Source organism: Capra hircus, chromosome 2 (genome assembly GCF_001704415.2).
Source record: "Capra hircus breed San Clemente chromosome 2, ASM170441v1, whole genome shotgun sequence".
Classification (NCBI taxonomy): domain Eukaryota; kingdom Metazoa; phylum Chordata; class Mammalia; order Artiodactyla; family Bovidae; genus Capra; species Capra hircus.
In genome coordinates, this window is record NC_030809.1 from 25,592,482 (window position 1) to 25,614,293 (window position 21,812).

Sequence of the window (21,812 nt, forward strand, 5' to 3'; positions counted from 1 at the left end):
CTCTCCACGTTGGTGTTAATCCCTTTCCTGGTCGGGGCTGATTGATTCTGAGTGTCGGCAGGGCTGTGTCTATAACTGGCCAGGACTGAGAAGGCAGGGATCTGAGGAGGAACTCTGGTTGACATCCTCAGTCTCAATGTTACCTCCTCCATCCCATTCTTATTGGGGTGTTATAATTACTGGAAGGAAATTACTTCCTTTTCCCAGAAAAGTTTTTAAACAAGAGTAAGGTTTGCCAACTGTTAATACTTCTGAGAAATGTAACATTTTGAACCCTGCTTCCCTGTTCCTGTACTGAAAATTTGGGACAAATACATTGTCGATATCTTCTGGCCAAAGACCATCAGGGGCACATATGTAATTTTATTCATGCTGAATTGATTGCTCATTGTAGTAAGGGAGACCCAACAGCATGGGGTTCTGTGGGATGTCTTGATGAGAAGGTGTTAGAAATGACATTACAGGATCTGGACTTGGGTTGGGTGACTTTGAGGTGGGTCTAGAGCGGCTTCTGTCAGAAAGCAGGGACAATTCTATGAGTCGGCATCTCAATAAGTCTTATCTATAGGGAAGAGAGTCTAGAGCAAGGATAAAACTGTAATTAGTGAAGAGTGAGCAGTCAATCATGCTAGTTAGGAGCAACTGGATTATTTGGTATTTTGTGGATTGCATAATGAGCATATTTCTGTCCCTTCTTAGATAAAATTAGAAAATGCTCTTCTTTTTACTCACTTTATCATGGCCTTGGAGTGACCATCCGTGTCTGAGGCCAATGTTGTGTGAAATTATGTTAAACGTGATACCCCATGCTCAACTGTGAGCATCAGATCAACTTCTAACAACACCTAAGACTGGTTGCAAGTGCCAGGTCAGTTCTCAGATGTCAGTACACTTTGGCCCACCAGTTACTAGCGGGCTGACAGGAGTAAAGTGTAATAAGTATATATATATTTTTTAATTTTAATTTTTTATTTTTTTTTAAATTTTAAAATCTTTAATTCTTACATGCGTTCCCAAACATGAACCCCCCTCCCACCTCCCTCCCCACAACATCTCTCTGGGTCATCCCCATGCACCAGCCCCAAGCAAGCTGCACCCTACGTCAGACATGGACTGGCGATTCAATTCTTACATGACAGTATACATGTTAGAATTCCCATTCTCCCAAATCATCCCACCCTCTCCCTCTCCCTCTGAGTCCAAAAGTCTGGTATACACATCTGTGTCTTTTTTCCTGTCTTGCATACAGGGTCGTCATTGCCATCTTCCTAAATTCCATATATATGTGTTAGTATACTGTATTGGTGTTTTTCTTTCTGGCTTACTTCACTCTGTATAATTGGCTCCAGTTTCACCCATCTCATCAGAACTGATTCAAATGAATTCTTTTTAACGGCTGAGTAATACTCCATTGTGTATATGTACCACAGCTTTCTTATCCATTCATCTGCTGATGGACATCTAGGTTGTTTCCATGTCCTGGCTATTGTAAACAGTGCTGCGATGAACATTGGGGTACATGTGTCTCTTTCAATTCTGGTTTCCTCGGTGTGTATGCCCAGAAGTGGGATTGCTGGGTCATAAGGTAGTTCTATTTGCAATTTTTTAAGGAATCTCCACACTGTTCTCCATAGTGGCTGTACTAGTTTGCATTCCCACCAACAGTGTAGGAGGGTTCCCTTTTCTCCACACCCTCTCCAGCATTTATTGCTTGCAGATTTTTGGATCGCAGCCATTCTGACTGGTGTGAAGTGGTACCTCATTGTGGTTTTGATTTGCATTTCTCTAATAATGAGTGATGTTGAGCATCTTTTCATGTGTTTGTTAGCCATCCGTATGTCTTCTTTGGAGAAATGTCTACTTAGTTCTTTGGCCCATTTTTTGATTGGGTCGTTTATTTTTCTGGAATTGAGCTGCAGAAGTTGCTTGTATATTTTTGAGATTAGTTGTTTGTCAGTTGTTTCAGTTGCTATTATTTTCTCCCATTCAGAAGGCTGTCTTTTCACCTTGCTTATATTTTCCTTTGTTGTACAGAAGCTTTTAATTTTAATTAGATCCCATTTGTTTATTTTTGCTTTTATTTCCAGAATTCTGGGAGGTGGATCATAGAGGATCCTGCTGTGATTTATGTCTGAGAGTGTTTTGCCTATGTTCTCCTCTAGGAGTTTTATAGTTTCTGATCTTACATTTAGATCTTTAATCCATTTTGAGTTTATTTTTGTGTACGGTGATAGAAAGTGATCTAGTTTCATTCTTTTACAAGTGGTTGACCAGTTTTCCCAGCACCACTTGTTAAAGAGATTGTCTTTACTCCATTGTATATTCTTGCCTCCTTTGTCAAAGATAAGGTGTCCATATGTGTGTGGATTTATCTCTGGGCTTTCTATTTTGTTCCATTGATCTATATGCCTGTCTTTGTGCCAGTACCATACTGTCTTGATGACTGTGGCTTTGTAGTAGAGCCTGAAGTCAGGCAAGTTGATTCCTCCAGTTCCATTCTTCTTTCTCAAGATTGCTTTGGCTATTCGAGGTTTTTTGTATTTCCATACAAATCTTGAAATTATTTGTTCTAGTTCTGTGAAAAATGTGGCTGGTAGCTTGATAGGGATTGCATTGAATTTGTAAATTGCTTTGGGTAGTATACTCATTTTCACTATATTGATTCTTCCGATCCATGAACATGGTATATTTCTCCATCTATTAGTGTCCTCTTTGATTTCTTTCATCAGTGTTTTATAGTTTTCTATATATAGGTCTTTAGTTTCTTTAGGTAGATATATTCCTAAGTATTTTATTCTTTTCGTTGCAATGGTGAATGGAATTGTTTCCTTAATTTCTTTTTCTACTTTCTCATTATTCGTGTATAGGAATGCAAGGGATTTCTGTGTGTTGATTTTATATCCTGCAACTTTACTATATTCATTGATTAGCTCTAGTAATTTTCTGGTGGAGTCTTTAGGGTTTTCCATGTAGAGGATCATGTCATCTGCAAACAGTGAGAGTTTTACTTCTTCTTTTCCAATTTGGATTCCTTTGATTTCTTTTTCTGCTCTGATTGCTGTGGCCAAAACTTCCAGAACTATGTTGAATAGTAGCGGTGAAAGTGGACACCCTTGTCTTGTTCCTGACTTTAGGGGAAATGCTTTCAATTTTTCACCATTGAGGATAATGTTTGCTGTGGGTTTGTCATATATAGCTTTTATTATGTTGAGGCATGTTCCTTCTATTCCTGCTTTCTGGAGAGTTTTTATCATAAATGGATGTTGAATTTTGTCAAAGGCCTTCTCTGCATCTATTGAGATAATCATATGGTTTTTATTTTTCAATTTGTTAATGTGGTGAATTACATTGATTGATTTGCGGATATTGAAGAATCCTTGCATCCCTGGGATAAAGCCCACTTGGTCATGGTGTATGATCTTTTTAATGTGTTGTTGGATTCTGATTGCTAGAATTTTGTTGAGGATTTTTGCATCTATGTTCATCAGTGATATTGGCCTGTAGTTTTCCTTTTTTGTGACATCTTTGTCAGGTTTTGGTATTAGGGTGATGGTGGCCTCATAGAATGAGTTTGGAAGTTTACCTTCCTCTGCAATTTTCTGGAAGAGTTTGAGGAGGATAGGTGTTAGCTCTTCTCGAAATTTTTGGTAGAATTCAGCTGTGAAGCCGTCTGGACCTGGGCTTTTGTTTGCTGGAAGATTTCTGATTACCATTTCAATTTCTGTGCTTGTGATGGGTCTGTTAAGATTTTCTATTTCTTCCTGGTTTAGTTTTGGAAAATTGTACTTTTCTAAGAATTTGTCCATTTCTTCCACGTTGTCCATTTTATTGGCATACAACTGCTGATAGTAGTCTCTTATGATCCTTTGTATTTCTGTGTTGTCTGTTGTGATCTCTCCATTTTCATTTCTAATTTTATTGATTTGATTTTTCTCTCTTTGCTTCTTGATGAGTCTGGCTAATGGTTTGTCAATTTTATTTATCCTTTCAAAGAACCAGCTTTTGGCTTTGTTGATTTTTGCTATGGTCTCTTTTGTTTCTTTTGCATTTATTTCTGCCCTAATTTTTAAGATTTCTTTCCTTCTACTAACTCTGGGGTTCTCCAACTCTTCCTTTTCTAGTTGCTTTAGTTGCAGAGTTAGGTTATTTATTTGACTTTTTTCTTGTTTCTTGAGGTATGCCTGTATTGCTATGAACTTTCCTCTTAGCACTGCTTTTATAGTGTCCCACAGGTTTTGGGTTGTTGTGTTTTCATTTTCATTAGTTTCTATGCATATTTTGATTTCTTTTTTGATTTCTTCTGTGATTTGTTGGTTATTCAGAAGTGTGTTGTTCAACCTCCATATGTTGGAATTTTTAATAGTTTTTCTCCTGTAATTGAGATCTAATCTTGATGCATTATGGTCAGAAAAGATGCTTGGAATGATTTCGATTTTTTTGAATTTATCAAGTTTAGATTTATGGCTCAGGATGTGATCTATCCTGGAGAAGGTTCCATGAGCACTTGAAAAAAAAGTGAAATTCATTGTTTTGGGGTGAAATGTCCTATAGATATCAATTAGGTCTAACTGATCTAATGTATCATTTAAAGTTTGCGTTTCTTTGTTAATTTTCTGTTTAGTTGATCTGTCCATAGGTGTGAGTGGGGTATTAAAGTCTCCCACTATTATTGTGTTATTGTTGATTTCCCCTTTCATACTTGTTAGCATTTGTCTTACATATTGCGGGGCTCCTATATTGGGGGCATATATATTTATAATTGTTATATCTTCTTCTTGGATTGTTCCTTTGATCATTATGTAGTGGCCTTCTTTGTCTCTTTTCACAGCCTTTGTTTTAAAGTCTATTTTATCGGATATGAGTATTGCCACTCCTGCTTTTTTTTGGTCTCTATTTGCGTGGTATATCTTTTTCCAGCCCTTCACTTTCAGTCTGTATGTGTCCCTTGTTTTGAGGTGGGTCTCTTGTAAGCAGCATATAGAGGGGTCTTGTTTTTGTATCCATTCGGCCAGTCTTTGTCTTTTGGTTGGGGCGTTCAACCCATTTACGTTTAAGGTAATTATTGATAAGTGTGATCCCGTTACCATTTACTTTATTGTTTTGGGTTCGAGTTTATACACCCTTTTCGTGTTTCCTGTCTAGAGAATATCCTTTAGAATTTGTTGGAGAGCTGGTTTGGTGGTGCTGAATTCTCTCAGCTTTTGCTTGTCTGTAAAGCTTTTTATTTCTCCTTCATATTTGAATGAGATCCTTGCTGGGTACAGTATTCTGGGCTGTAGGTTATTGTCTTTCATCACTTTAAGTATGTCTTGCCATTCCCTCCTGGCCTGAAGAGTTTCTATTGAAAGATCAGCTGTTATCCTAATGGGAATCCCCTTGTGTGTTATTTGTTGTTTTTCCCTTGCTGCTTTTAATATTTGTTCTTTGTGTTTGATCTTTGTTAATTTGATTAATATGTGTCTTGGGGTGTTTCGCCTTGGGTTTATCCTATTTGGAACTCTCTGTGTTTCTTGGACTTGGGTGATTATTTCCTTCCCCATTTTAGGGAAGTTTTCAACTATTATCTCCTCAAGGATTTTCTCATGATCTTTCTTTCTGTCTTCTTCTTCTGGGACTCCTATAATTCGAATGTTGGAGCGTTTCATATTGTCCTGGAGGTCTCTGAGATTGTCCTCATTTCTTTTAATTCGTTGTTCTTGTTTCCTTTCTGATTCATTTATTTCTACCATTCTATCTTCTATTTCACTAATCCTATCTTCTGCCTCCGTTATTCTACTAATTGTTGCCTCCAGAGTGTTTCTGATCTCATTTATTGCATTATTCATTACATTTTGACTCTTTTTTATTTCTTCTAGGTCCTTGTTAAACCTTTCTTGCATCTTCTCAATCCTTGTCTCTAGGCTATTTATCTGTGATTCCATTTTGATTTCAAGATTTTGGATCATTTTCACTATCAATATTCGGAATTCCTTCTCCGGTAGATTCCCTACTTCTTCCACTTTTGTTTGGTTTGGTGGGCAACTCTCTTGTTCCTTTACCTGCTGTGTATTCCTCTGTCTCTTCATCTTGGTTATATTGCTGCGTTTGGGGTGGCCTTTTTATATTCTGGGAATTTGTGGAGTTCTCTTTATTATGGAGCTTCCTCACTTTGGGTGGGGTTCTATCAGTGGCTTGTCAAGGTTTCCTGGTTAGGGAGGCTTGTGTTGGAGTTTTGGTGGGTGGAGCTGGGTTTCTTCTCTCTGGAGTGCAATGGAGTGACCCGTAATGGGTTACGAGACATCAAAGGTTTTGGGATAATTTTGAGCTGCCTGTATATTGAAGCTCAGGGGAGTGTTCCTGTGTTGCTGGAGAATTTGCGTGGTATGTCTTGTTTTGGAATTTGTTGGCCCTTGGGTGGAACTTGGTTTCGGTGTAGGTATGAAGGCATTAGATGGGCTCCTATTGCTTAATGTTCCCTGAATTCAAGAGTTCTCTAATGTTTTCAGGCTTTGGATTTAAGCTTCCTGCTTTTGGTTTTCAGTTTTATTTTTACAGTAGCCTCTAGACTTCTCCATCTATACAGCACCGATGATAAAACATCTAGGTTAAAGATGAAAAGTTTCTCCACATTGAGGGACACTCAGAGAGGTTCACTGAGTTATAAGGAGAAGAGAAGATGGAGGGGGTATTTAGAGGTAACTGGAATGAGATGCGGTGAGATCAAAAGAGAAGAGAGCAAGCTAGCCAGTAGTCACTTCCTTATGTGCGCTCTATAGCCTGGACCGCTCAGAGGTATTTACAGAGTTATACGGGGAAGAGGAGAGGGAGGAAGTAGACAGAGGTGACCAGGAGGATCAGAGAGAGGAATGAGTAGGAGCGAGACAAATCCTTCCAGTAACCTGTTCCTTAGGTGTTCTCCACCGTCTGGAACACACAGAGATTCACAGAGTTGGATAGAGGAGAGATGGGGGAGAAAAGAGACAGAGGCCACCTGGTGGAGAAAAAGGAGAGTCCAGAGGAGGAGAGAGTGGTCAAGCCAGTAATCTCGCTCTCAGGTAAACTGGGATAGTGAAGTTTGGGTTTTTAAATGTACAAAATTGACCACAAAAACATAAGAGCAAAGATTAAAAATCTAGAGTAGAGGTTGGATTTTCAAAGATACAATATTAGAGAGAAGCAGAAGGAAAAAGGAAGAAAGAAAGAAAAAAAAAAAGAAAAAGAATTATTAAAAAACAAACAAACAAACAAACAATCAAAAAAAAAAAAAAAGCCATCAACAACCATCCAAAGACTGTATATGGTGTTTGCCTTAAAAAAAAAAAAAAAAAGTCTTTTTAAAAAACAAACAAAAAAAAATAGTAATAATAGGTTATAGAAATAAAAATTAGAGGAGAAATAGAAGACTTAACAATTAAAAAAGAGTTAGAAAAAAAAGCAAAAAAAAAAAAAAAGGAATGATTTTATAAATATTAAAAATATCTGGCCCTTTCTGGTGTAATGGGCCATGTGGGATCACTTCCAAGGTGGTTCCCTCTGTTTAACTTCTTCTGTTTGCTGGCTTTTTGGGCTCACAGTTGCGCTGTGGGGAGGGGGGCTGCTGCTAACAAATAGCACTGTCGTGTGCACACAGTGTCTCAGCCCCGCTTGACCTGTCCTTTTTCGCGGCGCACAAACCGCTCCGGCTCTAGGATGCTCAGCCGGGAACCGTCTGGGGCCGGCCCTAGGCTGCGTGCACTTCCCCGGTCCAAGCCGCTCAGGTTCGGCGCTCAGGCAGCCCTCAGAGGCACAGATTCGGCTGGAACTGCGCTTTGTGCCCTTCCCAGGTCCGAGTAGCTCAGGAGTTTGGCGAGCGCGATCGCCGCGGCTTGTCACCTTTTCTGCCGCTGCTGCTCAGCTTTCTGGGCGGGCCGCTGGCGCACCCCGTGCGGTAGATTGTGACTGACCAGCACCCCCAGAAGTCTTAGCAAAGGAGCTTGCTTGCAGTTAGGTAAGTAAAGTCTCTCCGAGTTTGCAATTGCCCCTTTCCAGTCCTTACGACTCTGGCTGCCTGTCCCCGGCGGGGGATGGTCTGCAGCCGGCTTTTCCCGTTCCGTCCTTTGTTCTGTGCTCGGTCCTGGCGGTGTCTTATGTTCGAGCTTTTCGCGTGGTAGCTATCCCACAGTCTGGTTTGCTAGCCCAAGTTAGATGTTCTGGTTGCGCATGGGGCGTTCCTGCCCGATTCTTACAAAGCTCTGCAGCCTGCGCCTCCCGCGCGTCCCTGCCCCGCCCCCACTTCCCAGTGGCGGATGCAGGCGTCTGTGCTGCTTTTCCGCTGGGGGAGTTACTGTTGGGCTTGTAATCTGTTGGTTTTAATGATTTATCTATTTTTCCTTCCTGTTATGTTGCCCTCTGTGTTTCCAAGGCTCACCACAGACTCGGCAGGGAGAGTGTTTCCTGGTGTTTGGAAACCTCTCTTCTTAAAATTCCCTTCCCGGGACGGGCTTCCCTTCCCGGGACGGAGCTCCCTCCCCACCTCCTTTGTCTCCTTTTTCGTCTTTTATATTTTTTCCTACCTGTTTTTGAAGACAATGATCTGCTTTTCTGGTTGTCTGATGTCCTCTGCCAGCCTACAGAAGTTGTTTTGTGAAGTTTGCTCGGTGTTGAAATGTTCTTTTGAGGAATTCGTGAGGGAGAAAGTGGTCTCCCCGTCCTATTCCTCCGCCATCTTTCCCTCCCCCCTCTAATAAGTATATTTTTAATAGTTAAAGTTTTGGGAACAGAGAGAAACTCATGTCCCCATGCTAATACTTTGCTGTCAGTTCTCACACTTCACTTTGTTGTCAGGAGGCACATCCTATAACATTTCTCCATTAATCCCACTCAGTTGTATTTCTATTTCACCGAAAAGGAAGTGATAGCATAGAGAGTTAGGAGAGTTGTACCAGATCACACTAAAGGTGAATCAGGGAGGACCAGACACAAACACGCTCAGCTTCTCTGATCACAGCTGGTCATCAAATGACGGGAAGGCTGCCAGTTGCTAATAATGCCTCCACGATGGCTTTCTTGGGGAGCATGGTGGGTGCAGTCAGTGATGAAGAGGATGATGATCTTCAGGGTTAGGAATGTGTTTCTGACTTTTTCTTTTTTAACATTGGGATATTCATTCTTTACATGATAACTCATGATATCACTATCTACAAACATTTTCTTAAGCCAAGTTATAGTTGTGGCCAGTTTTGTCTCTCTGGACAATTAGTCCCTTGAGTTTACTGCTCATTCTGTTCAGGAGTCCACCTTCATTCAATTTACTTACACATTGTTTTTCCCACTAGATTATGTGTTACTTGGAGTCAGTATCCTCATGAGCTACTAGAGTACAGTACTGAATAAATAACTATAGGTGAATTATGCTTGCTTATTGTTCAAGGAGCTATGTCATCCCAGTACTAAGATTTTATGACATACTTGAAATCTCAGCACTACCATAATTGAAATTATAATTCCCATGTTTCTTTGATTTTAAATAAAAATATCTCTGATTGAATGAAAAAACTCACAAAAGACTTAAAATGAATGTTTATATCAGCTTTATTCATAACAGCTCAAACTAGAAATAATTAAATATCTGTCAATAAATGAATGGATAAAAAAGCTGTGGTATATCCATACAATGAAATACTTCTCAATAATGGGAAGGAAGTAGTACCAATTCACGGATCAGCATGGATAATTCTCAGAAACAATATGCTAAGCAAAATAAGTTGGACATGAAAGATGACACACTGTATGATTCTATTTATTTGAGACTCTAAAAATGTGAATTTTATTTATAACGACAGAAAACAGATCAGTGGTTTCCTGGGTCTGGGGATGAGAGGTTGATTGATGGGAAGAAGCACCAAAGTAGTTTTTGAGGTGACGAAAATATTTTACATCTTGATTGAGGTAGTACTTACAGAGATGTACACATTTGTCAAAACTCACTGAACTGTATACCCAAAATTGATGAATTGTATTGTATGTAAGTCACACCTCAATAAAGTTGATTTTTAAAAAGTTTGTCTTGACATCATATCCGTCTTCATTTATTGTCCCTTTCCTTCAGACATTCAGGGCAAAACTTCTTGAAAGAACTGTCTATACTCTTTAATTCTTCTGATTCTCTTTGTAAGAAAAGACTCTTGCCAAGGTCATCAGTGATCTCAGTGCTGTGATTCCTGCAGTCAATTCCATCCTCATCTCATGAGACCTCACAAGAGTGTGACAGAGCTGCTCCATTCCTCCTCCTTTTATCAGTTCTCAGCTTTCCCACATCACTGGCAGCTCTTCCTCAGCCTTCCTCTCTGCTTCCTCATTATTGCATGGACCCCTGAGTTCTGGAGGCTTACTCTCTGATGACCTCATCTAGTGCCATCTCTATGTGATGATTCAGCCATGAAGAAGATGATTGCTTCTTGGAAGGAAAGCTATGACACACCTAGATAGTGTGTTAAAAAGCAAAGACATCACTTTGCCAACTAAGGTCCATATAGTCAAGGTTATGGTCTTCCCAGTAGTCACGTATGGTTGTGAGAGCTGGACCATAAAGAAGGCAGAGTGCTGAAGAGTTAATGCTTTCAAACTGTGGTGCTGGAGAAGACTCTTGGGAGTTGTTTGGACAGCAAGGAGATCAAACCAGTCAATCTTAAAGGAAATCAATCCTGAATGTTCATTGGAAGAACTGATGATGAAGCTGAATCTCCAATACTCTGGCCACCTGATGTGAAGAGCTGACTCATTAGAAAAGACCGTGATTCTGGGAAAGACTGAAGGCAGGAGGAGAAGGGAACAACAGAGGATGAGATGTTTGGATGGCATCACTGATTCAATGGCCATGAACTTGGGCACACTCTGGGAGATGGTGAGGGACAGGGTAGCCTGGTGTGCTGCAGTCCACAGGATTGAGAAGAATTGAACACAACTTGGCGACTGAACAACAACAATAACAATGTGATGATTGCCGAAGTTCTATCCCCAGTGCAGACCTGTCCCCTGCTCCAGACTCATACAACCAATCACTTGCTCACCATGTCCCTTTGGATGTCTGACCATACTTATCAATTCCTGGTTGGAATTCCTGATTTCCTCAGTGTCTCCTCCCACACTCCTGCCTAGCAAACCTGCTTCTCACACTGTCTCCCTCATTTCAGGAAAGGGAAACTCCACCCTTCTCTTTCCTTTTCAAAAAATATTTATTTGTTTATTTATTTGGCTATGCTGGGTCTTATTTGTAGCAGGGGAACTCTTTGTTTTTTCTTGTTGGATCTAGTTCTCTAACCAGGGGTCAAACCCAGACCCCCTTCATTGGGAGCAGAGGGTCTTAGCCACTGGACCACCAGGGAAGTCCCTATCCTTCTGTTTCCTTGAGCCAAAACCTTGGAGGCATCCTTGATTTCTTTCATATCCCACATTCCTTCCATTGACATTCTAATGACTCTACCTCAATCACAAACCTAGAATTCAATAATATTTACCAATCTGGGACTTGCCTGGTTGCTTAGTGGTGAAGAGTTTGCCTGCCAATGCAGGGAACATGGATTTGATCCCTGATCTGAGAAGATTCCTCATGCCATAGAACAACTAAGCTTGTGCGACGCAACTGTTGAGACTGTGCTCTAGAGCCTGCAAGCCGCAACTACTGAACCCACGTGGTGCAAATACTAAAGTCTGCACACCTAGAGCCCATGATGTGCAACAAGAGAAGACGCTGTAAAGGTAAATCTGTGCACTGAAACTAGAGAGTAGTCCCTGCTTGCTGCAGCTAGAGAAAAGCCCACACAGCAGTGGAGAACCAGCAGAGCCAAAAATAAATAGTTTATTTAAAAAAGAAAAGAAGCATTTTCCCTGGTTCACGTTAAAAATTTTTTTTTTTTACCAGTCTTATTTCAGCCCAAGCAATATGCTCTTTGGAAGAAGGAGCTTCTTCCTCGCCGCTTGGAGGGAAAGCTCTGACATACCTAGACTGCATAATAAAAAGCAGAGAAATATCTTTTCTGACAAAGGTTTGTATCGTCAAACCTATAGTTTTTCCAGTAGTCTTGTACAGATGTGAGAGCTGGACCATAAAGAAGGCTGAGTACTGAAGAACTGATGCCTTCGAATTGTGGTGCTGGAGAAGACTCTTGAGAGTCCCTTGGACAGCAAAGAGATCAAACCAGTCAATCTTAAAGGAAATCGATCCTGAATATTCATTGGAAGGACTCATGCTGAAGCTGAAGCTCCAACACTTTGGCTACCTGATGCAAAGAGCCAACTCATTGGAAAAGACTATGATGTTGGGAAAGATTGAGGGCAGGAGGAGAAGAAGGCAACAGATCATGAGATGGTTGGATGGAATCACCAACTCAATGAACACGAATCTGAGCAAACTTTGGGAGATAGTGAAGAACAGAGAAGTCCATAGGGATGCAAAGAGTCGGACATAACTTAGGAACAGAACTGCACCAACATAGTTATCTTGTGCTTTGATTATTCAATGGCTGCTACTTGATGATTTTTGATGAGTAAGCAGTTGCCTTTGTGCTTCCCTATAGCCTAATCCTCACTTAGGAGATAGTATAATCCTTTTAAAGTACAAGTCATGCCACTCTGCTGAAAACAAATGCTCTAGACTCTGATGATCTAAGTCTAAAGCTTTAAGCCCACGTCCTTATCATGACCTAAAAGGCCAAAATATGGCCTCCTGTTGCCTCCCCTTTGCTTACTCAGCTCCAGCTATACCAACCACCTTGCTGTTCCTGGAACACACCATACATCCTTGTACCCCAGGGACTTTGCACTTGCTTTTTCCTCTAAAATGCTTTCCCCTGGACGATAGCCACATGGCTCACACTTTCACTCTTTCAGAACTTTGTTCAAATGCAACCTTAGAGAAAAACCTCGAACAGCCCCGTTTGAAACTGCAATGCCTTTCATGCCCTTCAATATTAGGATTATCTATTTTCTTTCCTGTTTTTTTTTTATCATAGAATTTACCACTATCTGACATGCTATATATTATACTTACATATTTGTTGATTGCACATTTTTTCTCCACTTGAACGTAAACTCTGCAAGGAAAGATTTTTTTTGTTGTTCATTTCTTTGGCATTTTACCTGCAAAGCCTATAGTTTGGCATGCGGGAGAATCAACAGATACATGTTAATTAACAAATAGAAGGAAACTTGAGGCACAGAGAGACTAAGTAAATTGATAAACATTGTCTAAAAGAGAGAATTGCTTTCAAGAAAAATAAATACTCTGGATTTGGACCTGGTCCTTACATCAAATTCACTTCTTGTAAACTCACATATGGGCTTCCCAGGTGGTATTAGTGGTAAAGAATCTTCCTGCCAATGCAGGAGACATAAGAGACATGGGTTTGATCCCTGGGTTGGAAAATCCCCTGAAGGAGGAAATGGCAACCCAGTCCAGTGTTCTTACCTGGAAAATTCCATGGACAGAGGAGCCTTCCAGGCTACAGTCCATGGGGTTGCAAAGAGTCGGACACAACTGAAGTGACTTAGCATGCACACACGTGAACTCACATGTATGTATCATAAATTTCTTCACAGTGGCAAAACGGCCCTAGAAGTTAGTTACCATTTCTAAGTTGATTGACTTTAGCAAAGCATTCTGAAAACTTCTCGAGTATGATCACTGACTGACTATTCAATGAATTCTCCACTGTCCAGGGGCTTGTGATCACTAATGAAAATGGAACAGCCATTCTCTACCAGTCTTTGAAATACTTCTATTTTTAGAGGTTTCTGCATTATTTCTGTGTAAAAAAGCTGAAGGGTTGCTCAGCAGTGAAAGGATTGGTATGAAATTTCCATTTAATTCATGCAAACAGGAACACGTGATGAGGCCAAAGATTCTCAGTCTTGGATCTTCCTGGGCAGAGGTGGTCCCTGATTTGGAGGTTGTGAATCTGGACCAAACTGTACTGGATATATTCTTGATCTAAGCTAATAAGTAAAAACAAACAACAAACAAACAAAAAACACTTTCAAGATCCCCAGCATCCTGCGAAAGAAAGTGTGAGCAAGCGCCTACAATGAGACTTTAGAGACTTTGTAAGTCTGTAAGACTTTGTAAGCCTGCATACAAATAGAACAATAGTTTTGACATATTCTTGTCATTGAAGAGAATAGTGTTTTAGTGACTGTAAGCTTACTCAGGTGTGCCGTTTGTTCCATGTGTTGTAACGCACTGCTTAGGTGTCCAGAGGGTGCAGGTTTATGGGGTAATTACCTCACTGAAAACCAGATTTCTTATTGTTTGGATGTCAGTTATTGAAAGTATGCCAAAGAACTCTCAGACCACTGGGAAATCTCCAATGATACTTGCCTGGTGGAGGCGTCTGTATTTTTCATGTCCCACGTGCTGCCAGGGCAGACAAGCTAGTTCAGGGACGAGAACTTCACTTCTTACTGCAGTAGGAAGCCCCTGCCCCCACAAAGCACTTCCACCCCAGCTGGGAAAACATCAGAATGATCATTGTCTCTGATGGTGTGGTGCTCTGAGACAACTCCTGAGCCTTCAACCAAGAAGAATAATTGATCTGACATTTGTCCTTCTGACAACCTCCTCTGCTTGGAAACTTCTGCCATCCTATTGACAGCATGACATCAGAAAATCTGATCTTCTTGAAATTAGATCAGTTTTGAAGACTTGAATACACAGATATTTTATAGTAGTTATAAATATGTGTATGTACAACATAAACACAAGTCTTACAAATGTTTGTCTGCTTTTTGCGGTCGAGGGTTATTAAGTCAGGAGTTAGTTTGCTGGATTGAACTCTGCTTCAAACTTCTGCTTGTTACTTAATCTCTCTAAACTCATTTTCTTCTTCTGAAAATGAGGATGAAAGATTAATTTCTCGTTGTTCTTTTTTTTCAGAATTAAATGAGGAAAAATACATATACAAATATCTGACAAGGAATCGTGAATTAGTTTTGAACAGCAACCAACACATTTTGGGCTTCCCTGGTGGGTCAGATGATAAAGAACCTGCCTGTGATGCAGGAGACCCAGGTTCGATTGGGAAGATCCCTGTAGAAGGGAATGGCTTTTTGCTCCAGTATTCTTATCTAGAGAATAGCGTATTTTGGGAATTTACTATCAAGCAAGTTCAAATAGAAATCCAATTGAAGATAGATTGGGACTTCTATATCTTTGTGATTCCACCCTACCCTGCAACATTTCACAATGTCTGGGAACATTATTGGCGTCAAAACTTGCAGGGGGCGGGGAACAGTGCTACTGGTACTTAGTGGGTAGAGGTCAGGAATGCTGCTAAACACCCTATATTGCACAGGACAATACCTCCACACCCAAAAGAAATTATCTTGTCCAAAATGTCAATAGTGTGGGGGTTGAGAAACCCTGATCTAGATAATTCCTTCATCCTCGCTTTCATGAGTTAGATTCTATGATGTGGCCAAACCTACTTGAAATAGGTTACTAAGCCTGAGATGATGTAACTTGGCAATGTTTCTTTTTATTCCTTCTTGTCTATAGCAATTGCTTTAAGCCTGTTTTTATTGTACACAGTAGACCAGGAGAGACCAGAAAACCCTGCTTTACAGTCTACAGGCAGAGCCGCCCTGTTGGTGTTCAACTTCATGCAACCAAGTGAATCACCACCATGCAGTCTTAGTAAACTGCAAATTGAAACAGTCAATTAGAACCTCTTCAACTGCCAGGAACATTATCTAACAGAGGTCTGCTTCCTACTGGGTGTTAGTTGTTGTTTCAGGAGCTCATCTCATTCCTAGTATTTCTGGTTTCTTATCAAATGCTGTATTTCACCAAATTTAATAAGCCATTGATTCTAAGATGCAGCATTCTTTCTTTCCCTTGGTGTATATTCCACTGAGAAAGAGCAAAAATGCTGCCATTTTCAACTGTAGGATTCTATTGATGGTTAGATATATGCCAATTTCAGATATGCTAAAATGTGGAAAAAATGTGCATACTTCCTTAAAGTTGAGGAAGAATGGTCACTACTGTCCATATTATTGAATTACATTAAACTTACTTTGCTTTTAGAATATATCTTTTCAACATTTAAATTTTACTTTTGAGTAACTTCAGTATTTCCAAACTGCAGTACTCTAAAATGTGACCACTGTAAAAGTGAGCAAAAATTGTGTTCAACAATAATAGATTACCATTCTGGGTGAAGGGTACGTACTTAGCAATTCTTATATCTTGAGAAATATAATGATGAAAGTATTTCAAAACTCCTGGGGAAATTATATTATACTGTAATGTGTGTGTAGTGTTACATAATTTTTATGCCTATTAGTACATATTCTTCTACTAGCTGCTAGAGTATGACTCCTTCCTCACTCATTTTGACTTTCAGAAATCTATTCATTTATTTGGTTACAGTTCCTCAATCTTCCATAATAATATTTATCTATTCCCCAAAATTCCTTAGCCTTTTCTCGGTAGGGCAAAATCAGAAACCTGACTAATTTTGGCTGCAATGAAAAGCAGAGCTGGAATTTGAATCCTTTGGGCGGATCTCTTCTATTTGTGGGCCTCCCTGGTGGCTCAGATGGTAAAGAATCTGCCTGCAATGCGGGAGACCCAAGATCCCCTGGAAATGTGAATGGCTACCCACTCCAGTATTCTTGCCTGGAGAATTCCATGGACAGAGGAGTCTGCTGGGCTAGAGTCCATGGAATCACAAAGAGCAGGACACGACTGATTGACTAACATTTGCTTTCACGCTTTGCAGTTATTGTTGCACAGTTATTGGAGAAGCACAGAGAGGCAGAAATGTCAGGGATACAATAGGTGATGATTGAAAATGAAGTCCATTGAAAGGGAGCCCTAGTGAGCCATAGAAAGAAAAGCTTGTGCTGTTGGGACTCAGCCTAAGGTTAAATCCGGAAATCTGAAAATGATGATGTTTATATAATAGCAAAATTCCTTAACAGGTCATTTGAGTTTTACCAGAATCTGGACCCATTGGTCCAACATTATTGGCTGTTCACACACAGTTATAGTTTAGTTTCTTTGGACAGTCTTTCAGACTAACTAGGGAAATACAAATTTTTCTTTTTTGGGGTCTTTTTGGGGTTGACTTATTCAAGGTGGGCAGGATCCAAACAGGAACCACATTTCATATTTGGATGTTAATATTTTTAAGTTTTTGAATCTAGAGCATTCCTCCTCGCTTTTGTAATTTGATTTTCTCTGCCACTGACTTGTTGAAGAAACCAGGTCAGCTGCCCTATGAAATGCCCCACATTCTTTGTCTGTTTCCTTCTTTCTGGTATCATTCATCATCTATTTTGTGGCAATGGAATTAATCTCTAGAAGATGCTGTTACTGGTGGGGTCAGGGTATAAAGTGTGAATGGTGAGAATTGAGGATGGAAGTTAAGGCTAGGTTGGGCTGAAGTTTGAATTCAGGGTGGAGCTACCTTTGGCAGGACAAGTCAGTGGTTAGCAAAGACCCAGGGCTCAAGATTTCCAGGTACAAATTGTGCTCTGCTCCTTAAGAGCTATTGACCTCAGACAAGTAATGTAATCTCTCTGTGTCTTAGTTTCCTCATTTATAAAATGAGGATAACAAGAACCCTTACTGCCGGGGGCCAGTGTGAGGAACTTCGCCCATGGCAAAGGTCATGAGGAAGGAGGCTTGGCATACGAAAAGGTGCGATCAAGCCTCAGGAAACCCCCTGTTCCAGAGCATCTAACCCCAAAACCAGAGTCTGTTTTATGCTCTCACCTACACCTCTGACTTTATGGGGGGCTCTCCCCCATAACCGTTTCTCTCAGAGAAGGAGTTAACTTGCAGCTTCAAGCCAATAAAAATTCCTGGGCGTGACAAGAGTGTTTCAGCTTACGGACTCCTCTGAAGGTTATCTAGCCCGCCTGTATAGGTTCGTCCGGCCACATGTGATTGTTTACAGCCTCCCAATCTGAGAGGCACGAGATGTTTTAGACTTACTAAAGGCAAATTCTTTTGGGGAGTTGGAAATTATTAGTATAGTGGGTTGGTTAGGAATTATATTGGTGAAGGGTTTTTCATTTGTTGTGTCAATAATTGCTGCTAATTCCCTCCCCTGGGTGGGACAAGGATGTCTCAGGTCAAACCTCTCTGCTGACAGACTAGCTTGTGTGACAGGATTATCCATACTCCTGCCACTATGCACATGATTGCTTACTACCTCTCAACCATAAACAGCACAGAGAGTTTTGGAGTATTTTGAGAGTCTTAGTTAGCATAGGGCTTTTTCTTCTTGTTGAGTCAATGATTGCCACCAGGCCTCCATATCCTTAGGCACCTGGGAATATATTAATCAATGTATTTGGAATATAGAAAAGGAAATATAGTAGTTTTTATTGTTAGCAATGCTAGACTTTTTGAGTTAATGAATTTTCTCTTTTGTAATAGATCACTGTACTTTGTTATAAATCACTGTGTCCTTGCTATGTAAAAATGTAACTTTATCACTATCTTAAGACTAAATAGATCTTAAGGGGAATATTGGTGAAAGGATTTTCATTTGTTGGGCTGATGTTTGCTGCTAAATCTCCATGTTCCCTACCCTTATAATGAATATAACTAGCATATATGAAGAAGTGGGTATTAACCTTTAAGCATATAGGAGAAATAAGCATTAACCTTTAAGATTAATCATGTTAACCTTGGGTTAAATAAATTCCTTTCTTGATTGTAATCCACTACACCCTCACCCTATAGGAATGTGACTTTATTTGGAGGGTGGTGCCTGGTTTAAGAAAAAACACCTCTGGAAGAAATAAGTTTTTTGGTTATCAGAAAGAAAGGATCATAAAATCCCTAAGACCTTTTTATGTAAAGCACCTGATTTTGATAAAGGTCAGGACTGCTGACCCCCACGTGACTCTGTATTCATCCCTATGTGTAACAAAAGGTATATAAGCAAACCCAAAAATAAAGAAATCGGATCAGTTTCCGGAAAGACTGATTCCCCCATGTCGTTCTTTCTTGCTCCCGTTTCTCTGGCTGAATTCCCATCTGGATTCAGCCTCCTTTTCTCCACTACACTATCTCCTACTACACTATTCGTTTCTAATCTCTCTCTATATCTGTAATTAAATATGTATTTTTCCAAAGACGCCGACGCCGTCCCCACCTTCAAATTCCCTGGATCCACAGGGGCTGGAGCCGGCACCTTACCTCACGGGGTTGCTGTGGAATTTAAATGAGTTGATATGTGAAGCACGTGGATTGGTGCTGGGCACATGGTATTGCTGCACAGTGTTTGCTATCCTATTGTTAGGGGGGTTACCGGCAGCGTGGGGGTGGGTGGGAGCTGGGGCTGGCTTAGTTGCAGGGTAAGGGCGATTTCATGTTCATGATTCCACCCAGCAGTGGAGGTTCTACCTCCTGGGCAGAGGAGCTTGGGGTGGGGAGTGCCAGGACCACCCCTCTTTGAATGGCCTTCCCTCATTGCCTCTCTGGAGACCAATTTGGGGTTGAATGAGGGCTTTCCAGGTGGCTCAGTGGGTATAGAATCTGCCTGCAATGCTGGAGATGCAGGAGACAGCTGTTGGACCCCTGGATTGGGAAGATCCCCTGGAGGAAGGCAGGGCAACTTGCTCCAGTATTTGGACCGAGGATCCTGGTAGGCTACAGTCCATGGGACAGAAGAGTCGGACATGACTGAAGTTACTGAGCACTCACTCATGCACGCATGAGGTGGGGAGGGGGAGTATGATTTTTGTAATAGCTGCTGATTGAATGAAAACATACAAAACTCATTTATGTGGTTCAATTTTCATATGTTCAGCTTTGCTTTCTGCAAGTCTTCTTCAAGTGAACAAAAATATTTGTATAATAAAATATAAAATATTAAATATAATAAAATAGTAAAGAAATGGTGTAGGCTATAATTAAAATGACTTGCTAAACCTTCCATTTCCTATAGAGCTCCACAATCTTTTCCTGAGAAAATAATATAAGACATTTGCCTCTTCGTACAAAGAGATTTTGTGTGTGTGTGTGAAAAAAACAAAACAGAAAACAAATCATTTCCATTTAAATATAATTAAGAAAAAGAGATTGTAGCTTTTGAATATCATGCAAATAAATATTTGCAGCTGTTCAGCTTGAAATATGGAAGAAGAGAAAAACAGTTTATATGAACAAGAACCAAATCATAGTAAAACAGTTTAATGAAATGACTGAAGAATAAGTTTGTATGAAATAGTTATTGACTTAGCCACAGATATAGAACACCAAGACTGGTGATTTTCTAAAGTTTCTTTCAAACTATAAAAACAGCTTCTTTTTGACGAGGACAAAAGCAAGCACAAAGCCGCTTAGTCAGCCCTCTTGTGGCAAATATAGATAATGACAGAAATAATAATCGAAAAAGTTCTGTACAAGACATTTTTCAAGAGTCAGAATAATTTTTCTCTATACTAAATTTCCGGAGAAGGTAATGGCACCTCACTCCAGTACTCTTGCCTGGAAAATCCCATGGATGGAGGAGCCTGGTGGGCTGCGGTCCATGGGGTTGCTAAGGGTCGGACATGACTGAGTGGCTTCACTTTCACTTTTCACTTTCCTGCCTTGGAGAAGGAAATGGTAACCCACTCCAGTGTTCTTACCTGGAGAATCCCAGGGACGGGGGAGCCTGGTGGGCTGCCGTCTATGGGGTCGCACAGAGTCAGACACGACTGAAGCAACTTAGCAGCAGTATACTAAATTTCAGAGTGTGTTTACTTAAAAAATCATTATAAGTGTTTGCAATCATAAATCAGAGTGTAAATGTCTAGGCTTTAGAGTAAAAAACTTGGAGCAATCCCCATTTGCCTTTCAGCCGTGCTTCAGATTTCTTGGGCAAGCTTCTCAAACCTCTCTTTTCACAAACATGAAATGGGTTTGGAATACTTGTTTGACAATCTAAACAAGATCGTTTGGAGGGAGGGTCAACTGAAATAATTCATGTGGAAGCATTTTCAAACTGTGGAGTATCACAAATGTAATCTACTATTCAATGAGCAAAAGAAGTGACAGCTGCTGCTGCTGCTAAGGCACTTCATTCATGTCCGACTCTGTGTGACCCCATAGACGGCAGCCCACCAGGCTCCCCCGTCCCTGGGATTCTCCAGGCAAGAACACTGGAGTGGGTTGCCATTTCCTTCTCCAATGCGTGAAAGTGAAGTCGTTCAGTCGTGTCTGACTTTTAGTGACCCCATGGACTGCAGCCTACCAAGCTCTGCCACCCATGGGATTTTCCAGGCAAGAGTACTGGAGTGGGGTGCCATTGCCTTCTCCAAAAGAAGTGACTAAACACCCTTAAACTGATCCAAGATACTGACTTGAAAAGTAGAATTTGCATGACACCATTCTAAACTCAAGAAACTTTCATTTCTGAAATAGCTACAGTTGAAGATTAACTGTTCTTTTCTTTACATTTTTCTTCCTCTACTCTTTCAACTTTTAAATTCCTATAGTTTTCTTTCAGGTTTTTATTGGCTTTAATACTATTTATCTTTCATATTGTTTCAAGTCTCTTGAGAATCCCTTGGACAGCCAGTAGATCAAACCAGTCAATCCTAAAGGAAATAAAGTCTGAATATTCATTGGAAGGACTGATGCCGAAGCTGAAGCTACAATACTTGGGCCACCTGATGTGAAGAGCTGACTCATTGAAAAGACCTTGATAATGGGAAAGATTGAAGGAAAAAGGAGAGGGGGTGGCAGAGGATAAGATGGTTGGATATCATCACTGACTCAGTGGACATGAGTTTGAGCAAACTCTGGGAGATAGTGAAGGACTGGGGAGCCTGGTGGGCTATGGTCCATGGAG